This window comes from Sorex fumeus, unplaced genomic scaffold (genome assembly GCF_029834395.1).
Source record: "Sorex fumeus unplaced genomic scaffold, SorFum_2.1 ptg000043l, whole genome shotgun sequence".
NCBI lineage: Eukaryota > Metazoa > Chordata > Mammalia > Eulipotyphla > Soricidae > Sorex > Sorex fumeus.
This window is the reverse complement of record NW_026606100.1, coordinates 4721337-4740542: the sequence shown is the minus strand read 5'-3', so window position 1 is coordinate 4740542 and position 19206 is coordinate 4721337.

Sequence of the window (19206 nt, the reverse complement as noted above, 5' to 3'; positions counted from 1 at the left end):
CCTGGGGGGTTCAGAGCAGACTGTCCACCCCAGAACTCCTCTGGAGCTCTAGTGACATTTTTGTTGTTTTGTTTTGGGGCCACACCCAGTGATACTCGGGGGTTACTCCTGGCTCTGCACTGAGTAATCACTCCTGGAGGTGCTTGGGGGACCAGAGGGGATGCTGGGGATTGAATCTAGGTTGGCCAAATGCAAGGCAAACACCCTCCTCACTGTGCTATCACTCTGGCCCTGTAGTGACATTTGGAAAACCATGTCTGGGACCTGGATGGTAGTGGGGGTCCCCCAAGATCAGTGTTGGTCCTAGGTGTAGGGAGAATGGGAAGAGGCCCAGAGTAGGGACCTGGGATCTGGGGCAGGAAGGACACAGCAGCTCCCCAGTGGAAATCCACTTGATAAGTACAGGTTTCCTTCCTTCCTGAGGGGGTGCAGTAGCTTCCTGTCGGATGGGGCCCTGTTGGAATATAGCTGTATGTAGGCTTAAGGTTGATTTGTCCTTTCTCCCTGGCCACAGGGAGTTTGGGTTTATTGGTTTACACTCATCACAAAGCTCCGAGAGACTCCCATTCCTTTGTTTATTGGAATCTAGCTCTAAACATTTTAGGCTTAACATTGGTTGCCCATCACAGGAATGCTCCCTCGGCACTCCCATTCCTGTGTTTATCTGTAACCTCTTTCTCTGTGCTCTACTTCTCCAACTGGTCAATCACCTGTATTCCTAATCAGACTCTTAACTTGTAAGGTCAGATCCTTCTAAGGACACTGAATTTGTATTCGGAAAGTGAAATATTGCTTCTCTTTTGTTTATGTCCTTTGCAGAGTAATTTCAGAGCAATGTCCTTTTTGTATAGACACAGGAAGACAGTTAATGCTATGCTTTTGCAGCTTGGGAGTTAATTGACTCCGAATAATATTCACTTCTGGACATCTGTTTTCTTGACTTAAGCCTCAGTTGCCCTTAGTTCCTAAGACTCCCAAAGCAGGGTCCTGATGAGGGACTGGATGGACCCAGGGCAAACTGTCAGCTACCCTGGACATGAAAATGGGCCAGGCCAAGCGCCATAATACTTAACTATAAGTTAAGAGCACAGTCATGGGAAAATTCTGTCATGATCCAAAGAGTAACAACTGGATTAGGACCCTGCTAGGGTTAGGAAAGACTAATCTTGCCTGAGCACCGTAGTCTGAGATCTATAGTGAGATGTCCCCAGGAGAGCCACCCTATAAGCTTAATATATGTCTTACTGTGTCCATACAAAATGGCTAATATTATTAGCACTGCAGCACTGTTCTCCCATTGTTCATCGATTTGCTCAAGTGGGCACCAGTAACGTCTCCATTGTGAGACTTGTTACTGTTTTTGGCATATCAAATACGTCACGGGTAGCTTGCCCGGCTCTCCGAGAGGGATGGAGGAATGATCCCGGGTTGGCAGCATGGAAGCAAACGCCCTACCAACTGTGCAATAGCCTTGCACTCAGTGACTAATATTAAGGAGTAGAATTAAGATGAATGTTTATATGGTTGTTGGACTAAGAAAAGGAGAAATGCACCCATAGATGGTATTTCACCCTTAGGCTGGTGACCTTGCTGAATGAAAATCTGTCCTAGAAGAAGCTTCCCCTGAGGGAAGGACTTTATATCTGTTGATTGTATGACCACACCTATGTGTAATTGTTACCCTAACCCCTCATGATTTGGGATATAATTAAGGCTGTAAGAGTGGACAGTGGGGGAAGGAAAAGAGATTTGGGGGAAAGAGAGTCACAAGAGAATGGAGATGAGATTGGAATAAACTGCACTCGATACCAGCCAACCTGACCCTCATGTCCTTTTTTGTCCCCCTGTTGCCATCAGCTGTCCTGAGTGGAGGAAGTGGTGTGAGACCACCAAACGCAGGAGGAAGAGAGGGGGGAGAGAGAGAGAGAGAGAGAGAGAGAGAGAGAGAGAGAGAGAGAGAGAGAGAGAAAGAGAGAGCGCTTTGCTGAGATGTAAATAGCTCTTCATACTATTCTGACAAGTGCTATGAGTTGGGCATTGTTGGCCCTGAAAGTGGAACTTTGTATTCAGAACCAATCACAGCAGCCCGTGGGCACCCCTCAGCACCCACAGCTCCACTGCACCCTTTGGCCCAGGCGGCACCTACAGCACCTCCGTCCCTGCCTGGGAAGTCCCCCAAGGCAAATCCTTTGCCCTTAGGTCAGAGTGAGAATGCAGGTGTCATTCCAGGAACCAGTGACTTTCAAGGATGTGGCTGTGAACTTCACCCAGGAGGAGTGGGGGCAGCTGGACTCCCCGCAGAGGGCCCTGTACCGGGACGTGATGCTGGAGAACTACCAGAACCTCTTGGCCCTGGGTAAGGCAGCCCTGAGCCTCAGCCTGCAGCCGGGCCATGGCAGGCAAGATGTGGGATACGTGATCTCTGTCCCTGGACGCATGGTGCCACAGGTGTCCTTGCTTGGCAGTGTGGCCGCCCCTGCAAAGAGGGAGGGGGTGTGCAATACTGGCAGCCTCTCTCGCTCTCCCGCTCTGGAGCTTTCCGAAGGAGATGGGGCCTAGAATGCACGCCTCTATGGGGGCACCTTGTCTGGGGTCCCTGCCCCCAGGTACAGTGTGCCCCCTTCTGAAACAGCACAGTGCACACCACACCCACTCCCTTCCTTGAGCAGGGCCTCCAGTGTGCAAGCCGGACATCATCTCCCATCTGGAACGTGGTGAGGAGCCGTGGTGGGTACCCGTCAGAGTCCCTGGAGGACCTTGTCCAGGTGAGCAGGCATGGAGACATCAGCCTCAGCCTCTCCATGTTGCCCCCCATTGGCTCGGTGACCTCTCACACTGCTGCCCAGGCCATTGGGGCGCTGACGAGGTTCCCAGGGTGCTGCTGGGAAGTCAGCGATGAGCACTGCAGGCAGAGACTGGCGAGAGGCCGGGCCCTAGCAGGAATTTCCCACCAGGAACCAAACCAAAATGATGGACAGATGTTCGAGGCGCTGCAAGGACACAAGCCATTGCCAGAGTTCCAGGGGGAAGGCTGAAAGGAGATGGGGGGTCCCCTTCTGGCACACCAGGAAAAACTGAAATTTAATTGTGGTTATGAACTATTTTATTGAGGGGGTCCTTGCCCCACAGTGCTCAGGGTTTACTCTTGGCTCTGCACTCGGTGTTCACCCCTGGTAGGTTAGGGGACCATGTGGTAGTTGGGATGGAACCCGAGCTGGCCGCATGCAGGGCCGCGTCCTGCCTGCTGTACTGTCTCTCCCGCCCCAGCTGTCATCATGAACCTGTGTTTATGCTTCGAGTTCACCCAATTCTGACATACAGCAGTTACGCAGAGCATGTTTTGAATTCGTTTTTTAAAAAGAAAATAGGAAATGCAGACGTGGGGTTCCATCCCTAGAACCACATGGTCCCCTGGAGAAGCCTCAGGGCATTGCCAGGTGTGGCCCAAAAGCTAAAAAGAAAAAATTCAGCCGAGTCTTTAAAGATTTGACTGGCTTTAAAAATTCACAAGCAAGTAATTCACAGTTCACAAGCATCCTGTCTGTCTGATGGAAACAAACACCAAAGAGCTGTACAAAAGGAAAGGCAGCAAGCAGTCAGAGCGAGACCACTAGCCTTGCGTGTGGCCAACTGAGGTTCTCACTCCCCGGCACCCCATATGGTCCCTTGAGCCCTGCCAGGAGTGATTTCTCAGTGCAGAGCCAGGAGTACGCTCTGAGCACTGCCAGGTGTGGTCCCCAAACCAAACAGCAACAGCAACAACAGTGGACGGCAGAGGGAGCAGGACAGGTCCCCTTCTAGCCAAGAGTGGATTGATTGTTTCAGACAAGGTCACCTTCCTTTGGAGGAGGATGGTTCCCGAAAGATAGTGCAGGGGTTAAGGTGCTTGCCTTGCAGACAGTGGCCCAGCTTTGATCCCTGGCACCATAGATGATTGCCCAGGCACTGCAGGGGATCACTCCTGAGCACCTCTGGGAGAGGCTGAAACCGAACCAGCTTCGATTTGGTGTTGTAGACTTAGCACGGGGCACAGCACACCAGACACTTGGGGGCCCCTCCTAGCCTGGTTCTCCAGGAACCATGAGGTGTCAGGGATGGAACCATGGGCTCCCACATGCAAAGCATCCACTCCAGTGCCTTGAGCCGTCTGCCCCCTCCCTGTTATCTCCCTTTCATCTTTGGTGCCCCTCTAGACTTCCTGGAACTTGGCACTGCCCTTGCCTCATCCCTCGTGGCTGTCCTCGGGATCCCCTTGGCTGCTGCAGGGGCTTCCTCGCTTACCTCCTCGCAAGCTCACTTGCAGCCACCCACCCAGGGGCGCTCGTTCTCTGCCTGACTGGTTTCTCCTTGCTGTGCCTTCCGTGTCCCGTGCATGACTGAGCTGTTGGTGTCAGCTCCGCCGTGCAGGCTGACAGAACCACTTTCTCGGTCTCTTGCAGAGCGGGTGCCCTCTCCACTGCCAGTTATCTACAAGGACGAGCCTGCTCCGGAGCGCGTGACCAGGTGGCTGCCGCGGACCTGCCCCCACGGCTCCAGTCCCAGGGCTGGGCGGTCCTGGGAGGGCCCGACAGGAGCTCCAGCCAGAGGGGAGGCCGTGCTGGGGAGGCGGCTATGGGACAGCTGTGGGGACGTCCCTCCAGAGGACAGCTGGCCGGGACCAGAGGCATCCGAGGCAGCATCGCCCCTGAGGGCTGCTCTCTTGGCCCCGCAGAGCCTCCCCGTGCCCGGAAAGCTGCCTGCCCCTCAGCGCCCAGGGACTTTGCAGCCGGTGGTGGAGGCCCCAGCCCTGGGACCCCCGCGCGCCGGGCACAGCCTGTGCAAGTCAGGGGCGCTCGGCAAGTCCCCGGCGGGGCCCCAGCCCTGGCAGGGCCCCGGGGAGGAGCGGTTCGCGTGCAGCGAGTGCGGGAAGGCCTTCGGGCAGAGCGCGGCGCTGGCGTTGCACCGGCGCTGGCACGGCCGGGAGAAGGCGTACAAGTGTAAGGAGTGCGGCAAGGCCTTCACGTGGAGCACCAACCTCATCGAGCACCAGCGCATCCACACGGGCGAGAAGCCCTTCTTCTGCGGCGAGTGCGGCAAGGCCTTCAGCTGCCACTCGTCGCTGAACGTGCACCAGCGCATCCACACGGGTGAGCGGCCCTACAAGTGCACGGTCTGCGAGAAGGCCTTCAGCTGCAGCTCGCTGCTCAGCATGCACCGGCGCGTGCACACGGGCGAGAAGCCCTACCGCTGCGGCGAGTGCGGCAAGGCCTTCAGCCAGCGCACGCACCTCACCCGCCACCACCGCATCCACACGGGCGAGAAGCCCTACGCGTGCGGCACCTGCGGCAAGGCCTTCACGTGCCACTCGTCGCTGAGCGTGCACGAGAAGATCCACAGCGGGGACAAGCCCTTCAAGTGCACCGAGTGCGACAAGGCCTTCAACAGCCGCTCCCGCCTGACGCTGCACCAGCGCGTGCACACGGGCGAGAAGCCCTTCACGTGCGGCGCCTGTGGCAAGGGCTTCAGCTGCCACTCGTACCTGCTGGTGCACCAGCGCATCCACAGCGGCGAGAAGCCCTTCAAGTGCAACGAGTGTGGCAAGGCCTTCAGCTCCCACTCGTACCTGATCGTGCACCAGCGCGTGCACACGGGCGAGAAGCCCTACGACTGCAGCAGGTGCTGGAAGGCCTTCAGCTGCCACTCCTCGCTCATCGTGCACCAGCGCGTGCACACGGGCGAGAAGCCCTACAAGTGCGCCGCGTGCGGCAAGGCCTTCAGCCAGAACCACTGCCTGCTCAAGCACCAGAAGGTGCACGCTGGGGACGCCAAGGCACCCAAGCGCGAGCCCTGCGCAGAGCTGGGCTGGGGCGGCCTCCTCCGGGAGCACCAGACAGCTCAGGGCCCGGAGAAGCCCTTTGCCATCCAGTTCGACAAGCACTTACTGGGCACCTACTACGTGCCTGGTAGCCTCCTGGGAGCGGGGGGCCCAGGGGTGAGCGGCGTGGAACCCATAAATACCATGGACGTGGCAAAGCTCCTGTGTGCCGTGGAGACTCCAGCTGGCAGGAATTTCCCGCCGGGAACCAAACCGGGGAATTAGTGTGGCTTTTGCCCTCTGCCAAGCACAGAGGCTCTCGCCTGCCCCAGGGTCCCATGCTCCAGGGCCTGTCCCTTCCCCGGGAATGGTCACATGTCAGGAGTGGGGAATGTGGGCGCTTGGAGGGGGCTCTGGTCTCCCTGATGGGTCTGGGAGCTACTGAGAGGGCCGTGGGAATGGCTGTTTCCTGCAAACACAAGGCAAGTCCTACCCTGCACTGGGGCCATCTCCTGGCACAGTTTTGATCAGGAATTACACCTGTAAACTGTTAGGCTTAGCTGTTATGCTCACAATAAAACCGAAGACTTATGAAGAGTGGTACTTGCAAGAGAATATTTTTCCCTTCAGAAGGTGGTGGGGGGGAATAGTCTTAACAGGGGGACTTTGGGGGAAAGCTGGTTCCCTGGACTCCGTGTCCGTGAAGCTATTGGGAGCACCACCAGCACCAGCGCGGCTGGACGGGCCTGCATCAGGCCTGGCCTTCAGGTTGGCGGAGAGAAATGGGGAGGAGGCTGCACGGGAGCCGCATGCAGCAGCAGGATGGAGTTTCTAGAAGCGTGCCTTCACTGCAGGTGGGCTGACTGCCGGGGATTCTGCTCCACTGAACAGAACTCACCAGCACAGATCCCTGAGAGGAGCCCCCCACAATCAGGCTCTTTGTAGAGACACAGAATTCATCTGGAATCTAGTTTCCATCATGTTCTTGGCAACGATACACTGCCGTCCAGGGATAATCCTCTGCGTTTTTCAGTGTTCTCTAGTCAAGGAGACACTTTGATTATATTTTTTATTTTTTTTATTTTCTTTTTGGGTCACAACTGGCAATGCACAGAGGTTACTCCTGGCTCACGCACTCAGGAATTACTCCTGGCGGTGCTCAGGGGACCATATGGGATGCTGGGAATCGAACCCAGATCAGCCACGTGCAAGGCAAACACCCTACCCACTGTGCTATCACTCCAGTCCCCGATTATACTTTTTAAATCATGGAGGCAGAGTAACCACATTTTGGAGAACTGCATCATGCACTTTGGTAACTTGCCTTCCGCTTCTCGCATATTGCATTTTTACATAGCTTTAAACATAATTCATATGGCTTTTATTTTTTTCCCCAGTCTTCTTTCCCACTTAGCCATCTATCAGAGTCCCCCTGCCCCCCCCCCCCCATAACTGCATTGTCTTTAGACTTGTAGCTCCAAAGAGAAGCCTGATAGTCTATCTGTTCTGTCAGAGCCTTGATTGAATATTGATGTTCTTGCCATTTTTTTCACCAGTAGATCTGGGTCCCCAGGAGCCTATTCCTGTGTTAGGACTCTTGAATGTTTTCTTAGCGGACTTACCTCATTGGGTATCCCACTCCCAGGCCTGGGCACTGTTGGAAGGCAGTTTCCCAACAGTCTGTGTGCAGGGAACAAGTGTCATCCGGGGTTCCTGCAGACCTGTTGTGTCCCAAGTGTCTGGGACCAGCCTAGGGGTCCAGCCCAGAACAATCTTGTGGGATAGAGTGAAAAGGTTCTATTTTAGTAGTTCCACGGATGTCACTTTGGGCACTGGTCTCTTGGCCCCAGCATGCAAGAATAGTTCTATTTCATAACTGCATTGGCAAAAAGACAAGTAGAATCTAGACTTGATTTTTTTTTCCATAAATACTTTTTAAATTTGGGAGGAAAGAGGCTTGGGTCATACCCCGGCAGTGCCCAGGGTTTACTCCTGGCTGTGTGCTCAGGAGTCATTCCTAGCACTGCTGGGGGAGCATCTGGGATTCCAGGAATTGAACCAGGGTCAGCTGCATGCAAGGCAAGTCTCTTTCCCCCTAAACTATTGCTCTAGCTCTTGTTTTCACTTACCTAAATGTGCCCTATGTCATCTTTTTATTAAAGTGCAGATGTTTTTATTTATATATCACCATCACTATCACCCCGTTGTTCATCGATTCACTCGAGCGGGCCCAGTAATGTCTCCATTCATCCCTATCACGTGCAAGTGTAGCCCGATGACATATTGGGGGCTCCTTCAGGGTCAGGGGAATGAGGACCATTCATTGTTACTGTTTTTGACATATCGAGTACGCCACGGGTAGCTTGTCAGGCTCGGCTATGCGGGCGGGACACTCTCTGTAGCTTACCGGGTTCTCTGAGATGGATGGAGGCTTTTGGGGCAGCCTCTAATCACCTTTACAAGCATTCCTAGTCAGGCATATGGGCGGGTATGATGCTCTCCGTAGCCTGCCGGGTTCTCTGAGAGTGAGAACTAGAGAATAAGAGGTCGCGCGGCCGCAAATGCAGCCGCGTGCTTCCGGGAGCTTGGTTTTATAGTCTTTGGATTTTTATATTTATATATAAATGTTCTTTTTCTTATATGAATAATACATGTATTAGTCCTATAAAAATTTGAAAAAAGTCAGATGATTTTAATAATAAAAATAACCTCAGTATATCTTCACGGTCACTGTCATTACCTGTAGACACTTTTCTTTTTTTCATTTTTTTTCCTTCTTGGGTTACACCCAGCAATGCACAGGAGTTACTCAGGTTTTGCACTCAGGAATAACTTCTGGCACTGCTCAGGGGACCATATGGGATGCTAGGAATTGAACCCGGGTCAGCCGCATGCAAGGCAAACGCCCTCCCCACTGTACTATCATTCCAGCCCTTGTTTTTCATTTTTACATTTAGACATATGCTTTTTTTTTTTGAGGGGATGCTTGGGGCTACACCTGGTGGTACTCAGGGGCTACTCCTGGTTCTTTCCCGGGAGTGACCCCTGCTTGTGTTCAGGAATCAAACCAGGTTGGCTATACTGCAAGGCAAGTGCCCTATCTTCTGCACTATCTTTCCAGCCCTGTCTTTCCTAGTGAAGCTGGATTCAGATTGCATGTTACTCCTGCTCTTTCCCTTCTCTTCACTGTTTCTGTGGCCAGAGGTTACCCATTGTGCAATGCTTGCACACACCTTGCAGTTACCATACTCCCTCACTGAGCTGTGATGCTCCCACACTGGCCTGTGGTGCTCCCACACTGGGCTGTGGTGCCAATCTCTTTGAGATACGAAAGCCAACTGTACCTTTTCCATATTCTAATTGCACGGTTTTTTCCTTTTAAAAACTTATTTTTGGGGGCTGGAGTGATAGCACAGTGGGTAGGGCGTTTGCCTTGCACGCGGCCAACCCAGGTTCAATTCCCAGCATCCCATATGGTCCCCTGAGCACCGTCAGGAGTAATTCCTGAGTGCAGAGCCAGGAGTAACCCCCGTACATCGCCGGGTGTGACCCAAAAAGAAAAAAAAAAACCTTATTTTTTGTTTTTTGGGTCACTCCCAGTGGTACTCAGGGCTTACTTACTCCTGTCTGTGCACTCAGGGATCACTCCTGGCCGGCTCAAGAGACAATATGGGGTGCCTGGGGCTAAACCTAGGTGGTTTGCATGCAAGGCAAACTCCATACCTGCTGTACTATTGCTCTTTTCCCTGCCCCAGTTTTTTTTATATAGAATTATTGTCATTCCTTTTTCCACCACCATCATGGGTCGCATGCACACTTCCAGAAAGGGCCTGTCCCAGTCGGCTCTGCCCTATAACCACAGCGTCCTGACCTGGCTGAAGCTCACGTCTGACGACGTGAAGGAGCAGATCTACAAGCTGGCCAAAAAGGGCCTGACGCCGTCCCAGATCAGTGTCATCCTGAGAGACTCCCATGGCGTCGCCCAAGTGCACTTTGTGACGGGCAATAAGATCCTCAGAATCCTTAAGTCTAAAGGACTTGCCCCTAAGGATCTCTACCAACTAATTAAGAAAGCTGGGGCTGCCATTCGCCCTCTCCTCTCTGGAAAGAAAGATGGCGGCCACATGGGAGCCTTGTGGACAGCAGGTATGAGCCGGGAGTGTGGGGGCGACTAAAACCTCATGGGAAGGGGTGCGTTTCGCTCCGCCCTTCACGCCCTACCGAGGCCACCGGTTGCCCCCCGCGAGCGGCTCTCCAGCACGGCCACGACTCCAGAACACAGAAACCAATTTCTTAACTATCTGACTTTCAGTAGAAATACTTCCAGGGTCAATAGGTAAAATAGCAGAAATCCAAAACCAACATTTAATTCTTGAACCCAGCTGTAGAAAGCAAATCACTTCACAATGCTTTTTCAGCATGTCTGATTTGGGGGGGGGGGTAAACTCTAAATAATAGTGGTGAATCTTTTATTGAAACAATGAATCTAATCAAAGCAGATAGAGTGTTAACTAGAATTCATCTGCCTCACAGGGACGGGGAGGGGTGGGGGTGGGGTTTTATTGGGGTTCTTCATGGTAAAAAATAAGTATTGGTAAAGGGAAATGTGTTTGATATTTGCATGACTGAGACATAAACCTGAAAGCTTTGTAACCTTTCCCACAGTGATTCAATAAATAAAGAAAGAAAGAAAGAAAGAAAGAAAGAAAGAAAGAAAGAAAGCTGGGGCTGAAGAGATAGCACAGTGGGTAGGGCTTTTGCCTTGCACGTGGCCGACCCGAGTTTGATTCCCAGCATCCCATATGGTTCCCTGAGCACCGCCAGGAGTAATTCCTGAGTGCAAGAGCCAGGAGTAACCCCTGTGCATCACCAGGTGTGACTCGAAAAGAAAAAAAAAATAAGAAAACTGTTGCTGTTCGGAAACATCTTGAGAGGAACAGAAAGGCTAAGGATGTTAAATTCCGTCTGATTCTCATTGAGAGTCTATTCACTGTTTGGCCCACTATTATAAGACCAAACGAGTCCTCCCCCCAATTGGAAATATGAATCATCAACAATCTCTGACTTGGTCGCATAAATTTGTATTGTATTCAAGCAACAAAATCATTGTTTAACTAAAAAAAAAGAATTATCGTCATTCCAGTGCACTCACTTGTCCTCCTGGCTTCTCTCGCCTGCGCATGCCCACTTGTTGGGGGTAAACAGCACTGCTGGGCAGCTGGAGAACTGGAGTCTAGTTATTCACGTGCTTCATGTGATTATCACTATCACCATCAACCACTAGATGGCAGCATAGTTCCATTTCCACCTCAAAGGTCCAGGTGTAGGAAATACAGTCAAGGTTCTCCTTAAACTTAATGGCTGATACATCTCACCCTCTAATGACGCAGATCAGATCTTAAACAGAAGTCATTGGGGACTGCATACTGCTCAAATGGCAGGGCATTTACCTGACATAGCCTCAAATTAGATCCTTGGCACTACATGGTCCCCCAGCACCCAGAGTGTGGTCCTGGTGACCCTGAGCACGGTTTGGAGTGGCTCCCGGTGCGCTGGCACCTGGAGGTATGGCTCTCATTGGAAAACAAAAAAAGCAGGACTAGAGAGCTATAATAGCAGGTCAGGCATATCCCCAGTATTCCATATGGTCCCCTGAGCATATCAGGAGTAATTCCTGAGTGCAGAGCTAGGAGTAACTCCTGAGCATTGCTAAATGTGGTCCAAGAACAAACACAAAAAATTTTTTTAAAGGTCAGAGAACTAGTACAGTGTGTAAGACACTTGCCTTGCATATAGCCAACCTGGTTTAATCCCGAGCACCCCAGATGGCCCCCCAGGCCCCACCAGGAGTAAGCTGAACAGACAGGAGTAAGCTCTAAGTACCTCTAGGTATGACCCCCCCCCAGACCAATTTAGAAAAAAAAAAAAAGAGTATCACTGAATTAGAGAAGCTGATCTGAAAAAGCCGCAAACTATGACTCTAACTCTCCAGTATGCTGTAAAAGATAAAATTGTGGAGAACTAAAAGAACTAAAAGAACAGCAGGGGCTAGAGCGATAGTACAGTGGGCAGGGCATTTACCTTGCATGCAAACAACCTGGGTTTGATCCCCAGCATCCCATATGGTTCCCCAAGCACCACCAGGAGTAATTCTTGAGCACAAGAGCCAGGAGTAACCCCTGAGAACCACCAGATTGACCCAAAAAGGGAAAAAAAAAACATTAAAAATAGCAGCAACTGCCAGGGCTGGTGAGAGGGGAAGATTTGGCTGAAAGCAGGGCTTCTGGGCTGGGGAGCGATTCTTTATAACCTTACAATGTGGACCCCTGTCATTCTGCTGCTGTTCAGACCCACAATGCATAGCAAAGAAGTGTCCCGGTTCTCTCTCTCTTCTCTCTCTCTCTCTCTCTCTCTCTCTCTCTCTCTCTCTCTCTGCACCTTCTGCTGAATCTGCTATGAACTTAAAACTTCTATACAAACTTGGGAATTGGAGTAATACAACATCCAGTAAGGCACTTGCCTTGTACATGACTGACCAGAGTTTGATCCCTACCACCCTATATGTTCCTCTAGGCCCACCCTCAGGAGTGACCCCTGATTGCAGAGCCAGCTCTGAGTATCACAGGAGTGGTTCAAAACCCAAAAACAAACAAAATCTCCTCTTGGATCTGGAGTGTGACATCAATAGGCTGGAGCAAGTGCTTTGCATGCAGGAGGCCTGAGTTAGACCCCTAGTAACACACGACCCTTGAGCACCACAGGATGTGACCCCAAAGCTGTAAAAGTGGAAGAACTTGAGGCCAGATCGATGTAATACATGACTGACCAGATTCAATCCCTAGCATCCCATATAGTCCCCTGAGCCCACCCACAAGTAATTCCTGAGTGCAGAGCCAGGAGTAACCCCTGAGCATCATTACTGGCTGTGCGCTCGCCACCCGACTGGAAGCTTGAGATCACTCCCAGCAGGGTTCAGCCCAGATCGGGTTTGTTGGGTGCTTGGTCTCTGCCGTGTAGTCTCTGCCACATGGCACCTGGACATGCTAGAGCTCCCCCTGGGTTTGTTGGGGATGGAACTCACTTGAGCCATATCCACAGGCCCAAGTTTGTTTTTCTTTGAAGTATACCAGATTGGAAGGGGAAAAACTGACACCTCCAAAATGTAAACTTTGGTTTGTTACTGTGGAATGAACCAAAGGACTGTGCTTTGTCTTTATTTTTTTTTTTTTTTAGGAGTTACACCTGGCTGTGCTTAGAGTCTACTGGCTCTACTCAGAGATCGCCCCTGGTGGGCTCTGGAAACCTTATGGGGTGCTGGGATCAAACCCTGGGTGGGCTGAGTGCAAGGCAGGCATCTGTCCTATCTCCCTGACGCTGAGCTTTGTCTTCTATTAAATTATATGTTACTGTGCCTGGAGAGACAGCACAGGGTCTAGGCACTTGCCTTGCATGTAGCTGATCCCAGCTATCCCCAGTGCCCTATGGTCCCCCGAGAACCACCAGAACTCCTAATCTCAGAGCCAAGAATTGCCCCCAGCACAGCTGGGTGTCGCCTCAAACCTCCAAAATTAATACATAAAAATATAGTCTATTTAGTTTGGGTTCAAGTCTAGAAAGATGAAAAGCCAAATGCCTGCTTCAGTGTATATCCTGGCACCCTTGAACTTGAGTAGTTCAGAGTTCCATAGTACAAGAAATGAGTATTCAGTCTAACCTGCTGAATCCTGCCAATAGTACTCCCAAGTACAGTCATTGGATTTTTTGGCTAACATCTGAATATTAAGCATGCAGAAAATATGCTCTACCACTGAGATATATACCCACACTCACAAATGAGTGACCATAAAATAATTTTAACTTGAAGTGGGGGGCTGGAGCGATAGCACAGCGGTAGGGCGTTCGCCTTACAAGCGGCCAACATGACCGACCCGAGATCGATTCCTCCGCCCCTCTCGGAGAGCCCGGCAAGCTACCGAGAGTATTCGATATGCCAGACACAGTAACAACAAAGTCTCCAATGGACACGTTACTGGGCCCGCTCGAGCAAATTGACGATCAACGGGAGGGCCTTACCTTTTACCTTTTACCTTTGAAGTGGGGAGGAGCTAGGAATGCCTCAAATGTGGATGGAGGCCTATGGGTCCTGTGGAATGATTGTCCCTGCAGCCGACGATTCTATTGCCCACTGTGGCCCTCACCATCACTGCGCAGCCCAGATGTACTTCCACCACCCTTGCCTCCCACCACGCTGCCTCACACTCACTACCAACCCAGGGGGCTTTGAGCTCCCTGAACCAATTTTCTTCCTTGTGCGTGTGTGTGTGTGTGTGTGTGCGCGCGCACACACACACACTGCTGGGGATAGAACCCAGGGTCTCAGACAAACAGAGCATATGTTCTACCACTGAAGTATATATTCACAGCCCAGTATTATGTTCTTATTTATTTTAGGGAGGTGAGATCTGGGGTCATATCCAGCAGTGCTTGGGAGTTTAACTCCTGGAGTGCTCTGGAGACCAGGTGGGGCCAGGAACCCAGCTGAAATCAGCTGTTAGCGAGGCAAACGCCTTACCTCTGTACTGTCTCTCTGGCCCCAATGTTAGTCTCTTTGAGACTGGCTTGTTTTACTCATCACAATGCCCTTAAGCCTCATCAAAGTTGTAGAAAATTTCAGACTTCCCTTCCTTGGGACCTGAGCAATAGTACAGCATGTAGAGTATTTTGCTTTGCATGTAGTCAACTCAGGTTCAATCCCAGCATCCCATAGAGTGCCCTGAGCACCACCAGGAGTGATGCCTAGGCACAGATCTAGAAGGAAGTCCTTAGCATCCCCAGGTATGATTCCCTGCCTCCAAAAAACAAGAAAGTTCCTCTGTTTCCAATGTTTGAATTGCACTATGTTGAACAAATTCCACATTCCTGACTGCAGGTTAGACTGAGCCACATTTTCTGTACTCTGCCACCAGACAACAGATTGTCTCTGCTGGGGTGGGTTGGGGAAATGCCTCCCAGGCAGTGCTCAGGTGACTCCCAGTGATTCTCAGCCATGGGTTCAATACTCAGGCCGATTATGTGATGCTGCGTGGGGCCTAAGGTGGCAGGGTTGCCAGGGTCATCCTGGCAATGGTCAGAGGCCTCCTGGGCCACGTCCAGTGATGCTCAGGGACCCACATGGTGCCAGGGATCAATCTAGAACAGTCGAATGCAAGGCACATGCATACAGACACACTCATTTCCTGGGCTAGCTATCCGGCACCAGCTTCAGCCTGAGCTGTTGTGAAATTAGCCAAATTAGCCAACTATTTTTTTTTTTTGCGTTTTGGGTCACACCCAGCGATGCACAGGGGTTATTCCTGGCTTTGTACTCAGGAATGACTCCTGGTGGTGCTCAGGGGGCCATATGGGATGCTGAGAATTGAACCCAGGTCGGCCGTGTGCAAGGCAAACGCCCTACCTGCTATACTATCGCTCCAGCCCCAACTTTTTGACTGGAAGAAACAGTTTGCAGCTGGACTTGCACAGGGATGCACTCACCTGAAGATGGACCATCTTCACCATCCCCAACGAAGCCAGGTACCACCGTCCATGGCCCACACCTCCTCTGCCCCATCCTCTCTTCACCGAGATTGCCCTTCTCCCTGTATCCCCTCCCCAAGGATGACACCTCCCCTGCATGGACTCTGCTCTGCTCTCCTAACCCCATACATGGCCTGCTGCTGCCCTCTGGCCAGGCCAACCTTTGGGCTATGAGCTGGCAGTGGGAGGGCCAGGCGGTGAGGTGCTCTGGGGTCTGGGTGTCCCAATCCGCAACTCACCTGCTCAAATCACATTCTGTTCAGTCAATCACTTAATATTTTTAGTTAAAAAATGTTTGGGTACAAGTGGTACTACATGGAAAGTATCATGTTAAGCAAAATGAGTCAGAAAGAGCGGGATAGACACAGAAAGATTGCATTCATCTGGGGAACATAAAGCAACAAAACGTGAGACTAACACCCAGGAATGGCTGAGATTAGTACCAGGAATTTTGCTCCATGACTTGAAGGCCAGCCACACATGCTAGGTGAAAAGGAAGCTCAGATAGAGAAGAGAGCACCAAATAAAGGGTGTTGTGAGGACCCTCCCAGGGTGGGAAAAGCAGGCTAAAAGTAGTCTATAGATCAAACACGATTGCCACGCAATGCCTCTCTTGCAAAACACAGTACCCAAAAGAAGAGAGAGAGAACAAGGGGGAATGCCCTGCCACAGAGGCAGTGTGGGACGGGGGGGATGGGGGGTGGGAGGGATGCTGGGACCCGTGGTGGTGGAGGATGGGCACTGGTGGAGGGATGGGTACTTGATCATTGTATAACTGAAACCCAAGCACAAAAATTCATAAGTCTATAACTGTACCTCATGGTGTTTAACTAATTAAAAAATTTTTTTAAAAATTAAAAAAATTAAAATTTTTGGGTGGGCTGGAGCAATAGCACAGCGAGTAGGGCGTTTGCCTTGCACACGGCCGACCCAGGTTCGATTCCCAGCATCCCATATGGTCCCCCGAGTACCGCCAGGAGTGAATACTGAGTGTATGAGCCAGGAGTAACTCCTGTGCATTGCTGGGTGTGACCCAAAAAAGCCAAAAAAAAATGCTTGGGTGCTGGAAAGATAGCACAGAGGTAAATGCCTTGCATGAAGTCAACCCCAATTTGATCTCTGGCACCCACATGTGGTACCCTAAGCACTACCAGAGGTCACTCCTAGTACAGAGATAGGAATAGCCCAGGAGCACTTCTGGTGTGGCCCCCAAACAAACAACATTTTTGGGGGGAGGGTGATGCTGAGGGGTTACTCCTGGCTTTGCATTCAGGTATCACACCTGGCAGTGCTCAGGGGACCATATGGGATGTCAGGGATTAAACCCTGGGTTGGCTGCATGCAAAGTCAGCTCCTTACCCACTGAACCATCCTTCCAGCCCACACACAACTGTTTTGAAGGGGCTCCCCAGAGATGCTGAGGGGGGAATCACACGGTGCTGGGGCTGGAACTCGGTGCTGACGTGCACCCCCTCCCGATTTCTCTAGTTCTTTTAAGCTGTGTCTCCACCCCTCATGAGGAAACTTTATGACAGCACGAGTCTTTCCGACTTCCGGCCACATCTTCAAACTCTCTTCCCCGAGGGCACAAAATCTTTATTGATTTAATCTCAAAACAGACACATGGACATAGAACAGAAAAGATTAATAAACCACACACTCCGCTGTCTCTCACCCAAGAGAGGAGACCAGTGGTCAGACCACAAAGCCAAAGGAATCCAGCCCCAGAAATCAACAAGTCCTCATAAAGAATCAAAATCAAATTCCCACCACACTTCCAGTAGAACAAGGGACAGAGCATAGACCAGAATCAGGGTCCACACGGGGTCCTTGGGACACTGGGGTTCGAGGAAGTCCCAGACCCAAATGTGATAAATTCCTGTCTGATGGCCAGGTCCCAGTCCTGCCACGTGGGGGTCTCAAAGCCAGAGCAGAGAGAACCAGACAATTTACACGGCTACAGCGCAGGAAGCAACTTCACTAATTAGGAACATCTGCAAAGAAAGGGTGGGTCAAGGGTTTCTCAGACAGGTAAGAGAGTGCAGAGAGCAAGAGTGGTTGCGTGTCACAGAGAGGTTCTTTCAGCTGCAATCCCCCGGAACGTGGAGTCTCACTGTTGTCATCTGTCAGGGTGCGTCTGTGCATCTGGTGGGTGTGTCCATGGGTATTGAGGATCTGATATCCAGCGAATCCCCTAGTGCCTCTGTGTGTGACCCTGTGGCAGTAAGGCAGGGCCTGTGTCTCTGTATGTGCGTTGTGTGGCAGGGCTGTGCCTGTCTTAGGTTTTCTTTGTGATATATGTGGGTGCATGTTGCAGTGAGTGTCCCTGTCCCTTGGTGTCCTTGGGTTCAGGGATACAAAGGATATTAGAGAGAGAATCTTTATTCTGTCTCTGTGTGAGGATTTGTGTGTGTGTGTGTGTGTGTGTGTGTGTGTGTGTATGGTGGGTAGATGATGAGCCTGTGTGTGTGTATTTGGTGTGGGTGGGTGTGACATGGTGAACCTGTGTGTGTCTATGGATTTGGGGTGTGTGTGCAGTGCTGGTGTGTGTGTGTGTGTGTGTGTGTGTGTGTGTGTGTGTGTTCAGCGCTAGGCTCTGGGATTTCTGTGGTTGCCCTGGCATATATGTATGTATGTGTATCTGGGCATGTTTGTCTCTGTGCTTCTATGTATAGTGGGTCCAGGGTGTGTGTGTGTGTGTGTGTGTGTGTGTGTGTGTGTGTGTGTGCTGTGTGTTGTGTTGCTGTGGGCCTGCTTGCGTGTCTGTGCCCCGTCCCTCTGTGCGGTGTGTGCTGTGCCCCTGTTTGCAGTCAGCCGGGCTCCGGCCTCCTCCGGTCCCACATTCCTCCCGCTCCTTTCTGCTCTGTGCTACAAAAAATATTTGCGTTTTCCACGACTCATAATTTTTCCTCCTCAATAGCTACCAGATGTGGGTCCTGTGGTCCCCGTCCCCATGGCAACAGAGGTTCCAGCAGCCGCGGTTCCCTTCGTGGCGCCTACCCTGGGAGCTGGCACTGCTGCCGGCCCAGGGGGCGGGGAGGGAGGGGGTGGCGGTGGGGGTTGGGGGAGGCAGGGCCTTGAGGGATCTGGCAGCTCCTCCCCAGGTGGCCACCCAGCACGTCCACGGGGCTTCTCCGCCTGGGTCCTGCCTCCGGCGCAGCATCTGGCCAGTGGGGGCGGGGAGGCAGCAGCAGCTGCTGGCGGGGCAGGGCTGCTCTGTGAGGCCCCCGCTCCGAGGGGCTCCTGAGGATCTGAGTCTTGGATCCCGGGAGGGCTCCGCCCCGGAGAAGGCCAAGCGGGGTGAGCCCTCTGGTCTCCTGACACGGGGGTCCTGGCTGGGGTGAGACAGAGCGCCAGAAGTCAGAGGGTGGCAAGAGTGGTCTGGTGGTGCTGGGTGCAGGGGGAGCATCGACAGTGTGTGATCGGGACCCCTGGAACTCCCACCCCTATTCCCGTGCTTGTGCCCTTCCTGAGTACACAACCAGGCAAGCTCCCTGCACGACGGGAGGCCAGCCAGACGCAGGCTTGTGGCTCGGTACCGGCTGGCAGAGGAAGAAGCGCACCGTGCCGCTGGCTGGACCAGAGGCAGAAACTGTCTGTAAAAGCAAGGCCAGATGTCTCCCCAGTGTCACTGTGGCTGAACCCCCAGGTGGACCCCCGAAGTTGACCTAATTATCGTATCCAGACAGGCTAGCGGCTGCCATGGGAGATCTCCGTGCTCCAGCACCGGTCAGAATCCTGGGCAGGCACAGGGAGATGCGTGGAGAACTTGGCAGGATCTCCTGGGCAAAAGAGCCAAGAATCAAAAGTGGGCTGAGGCAGATGCAGGAGGAGCC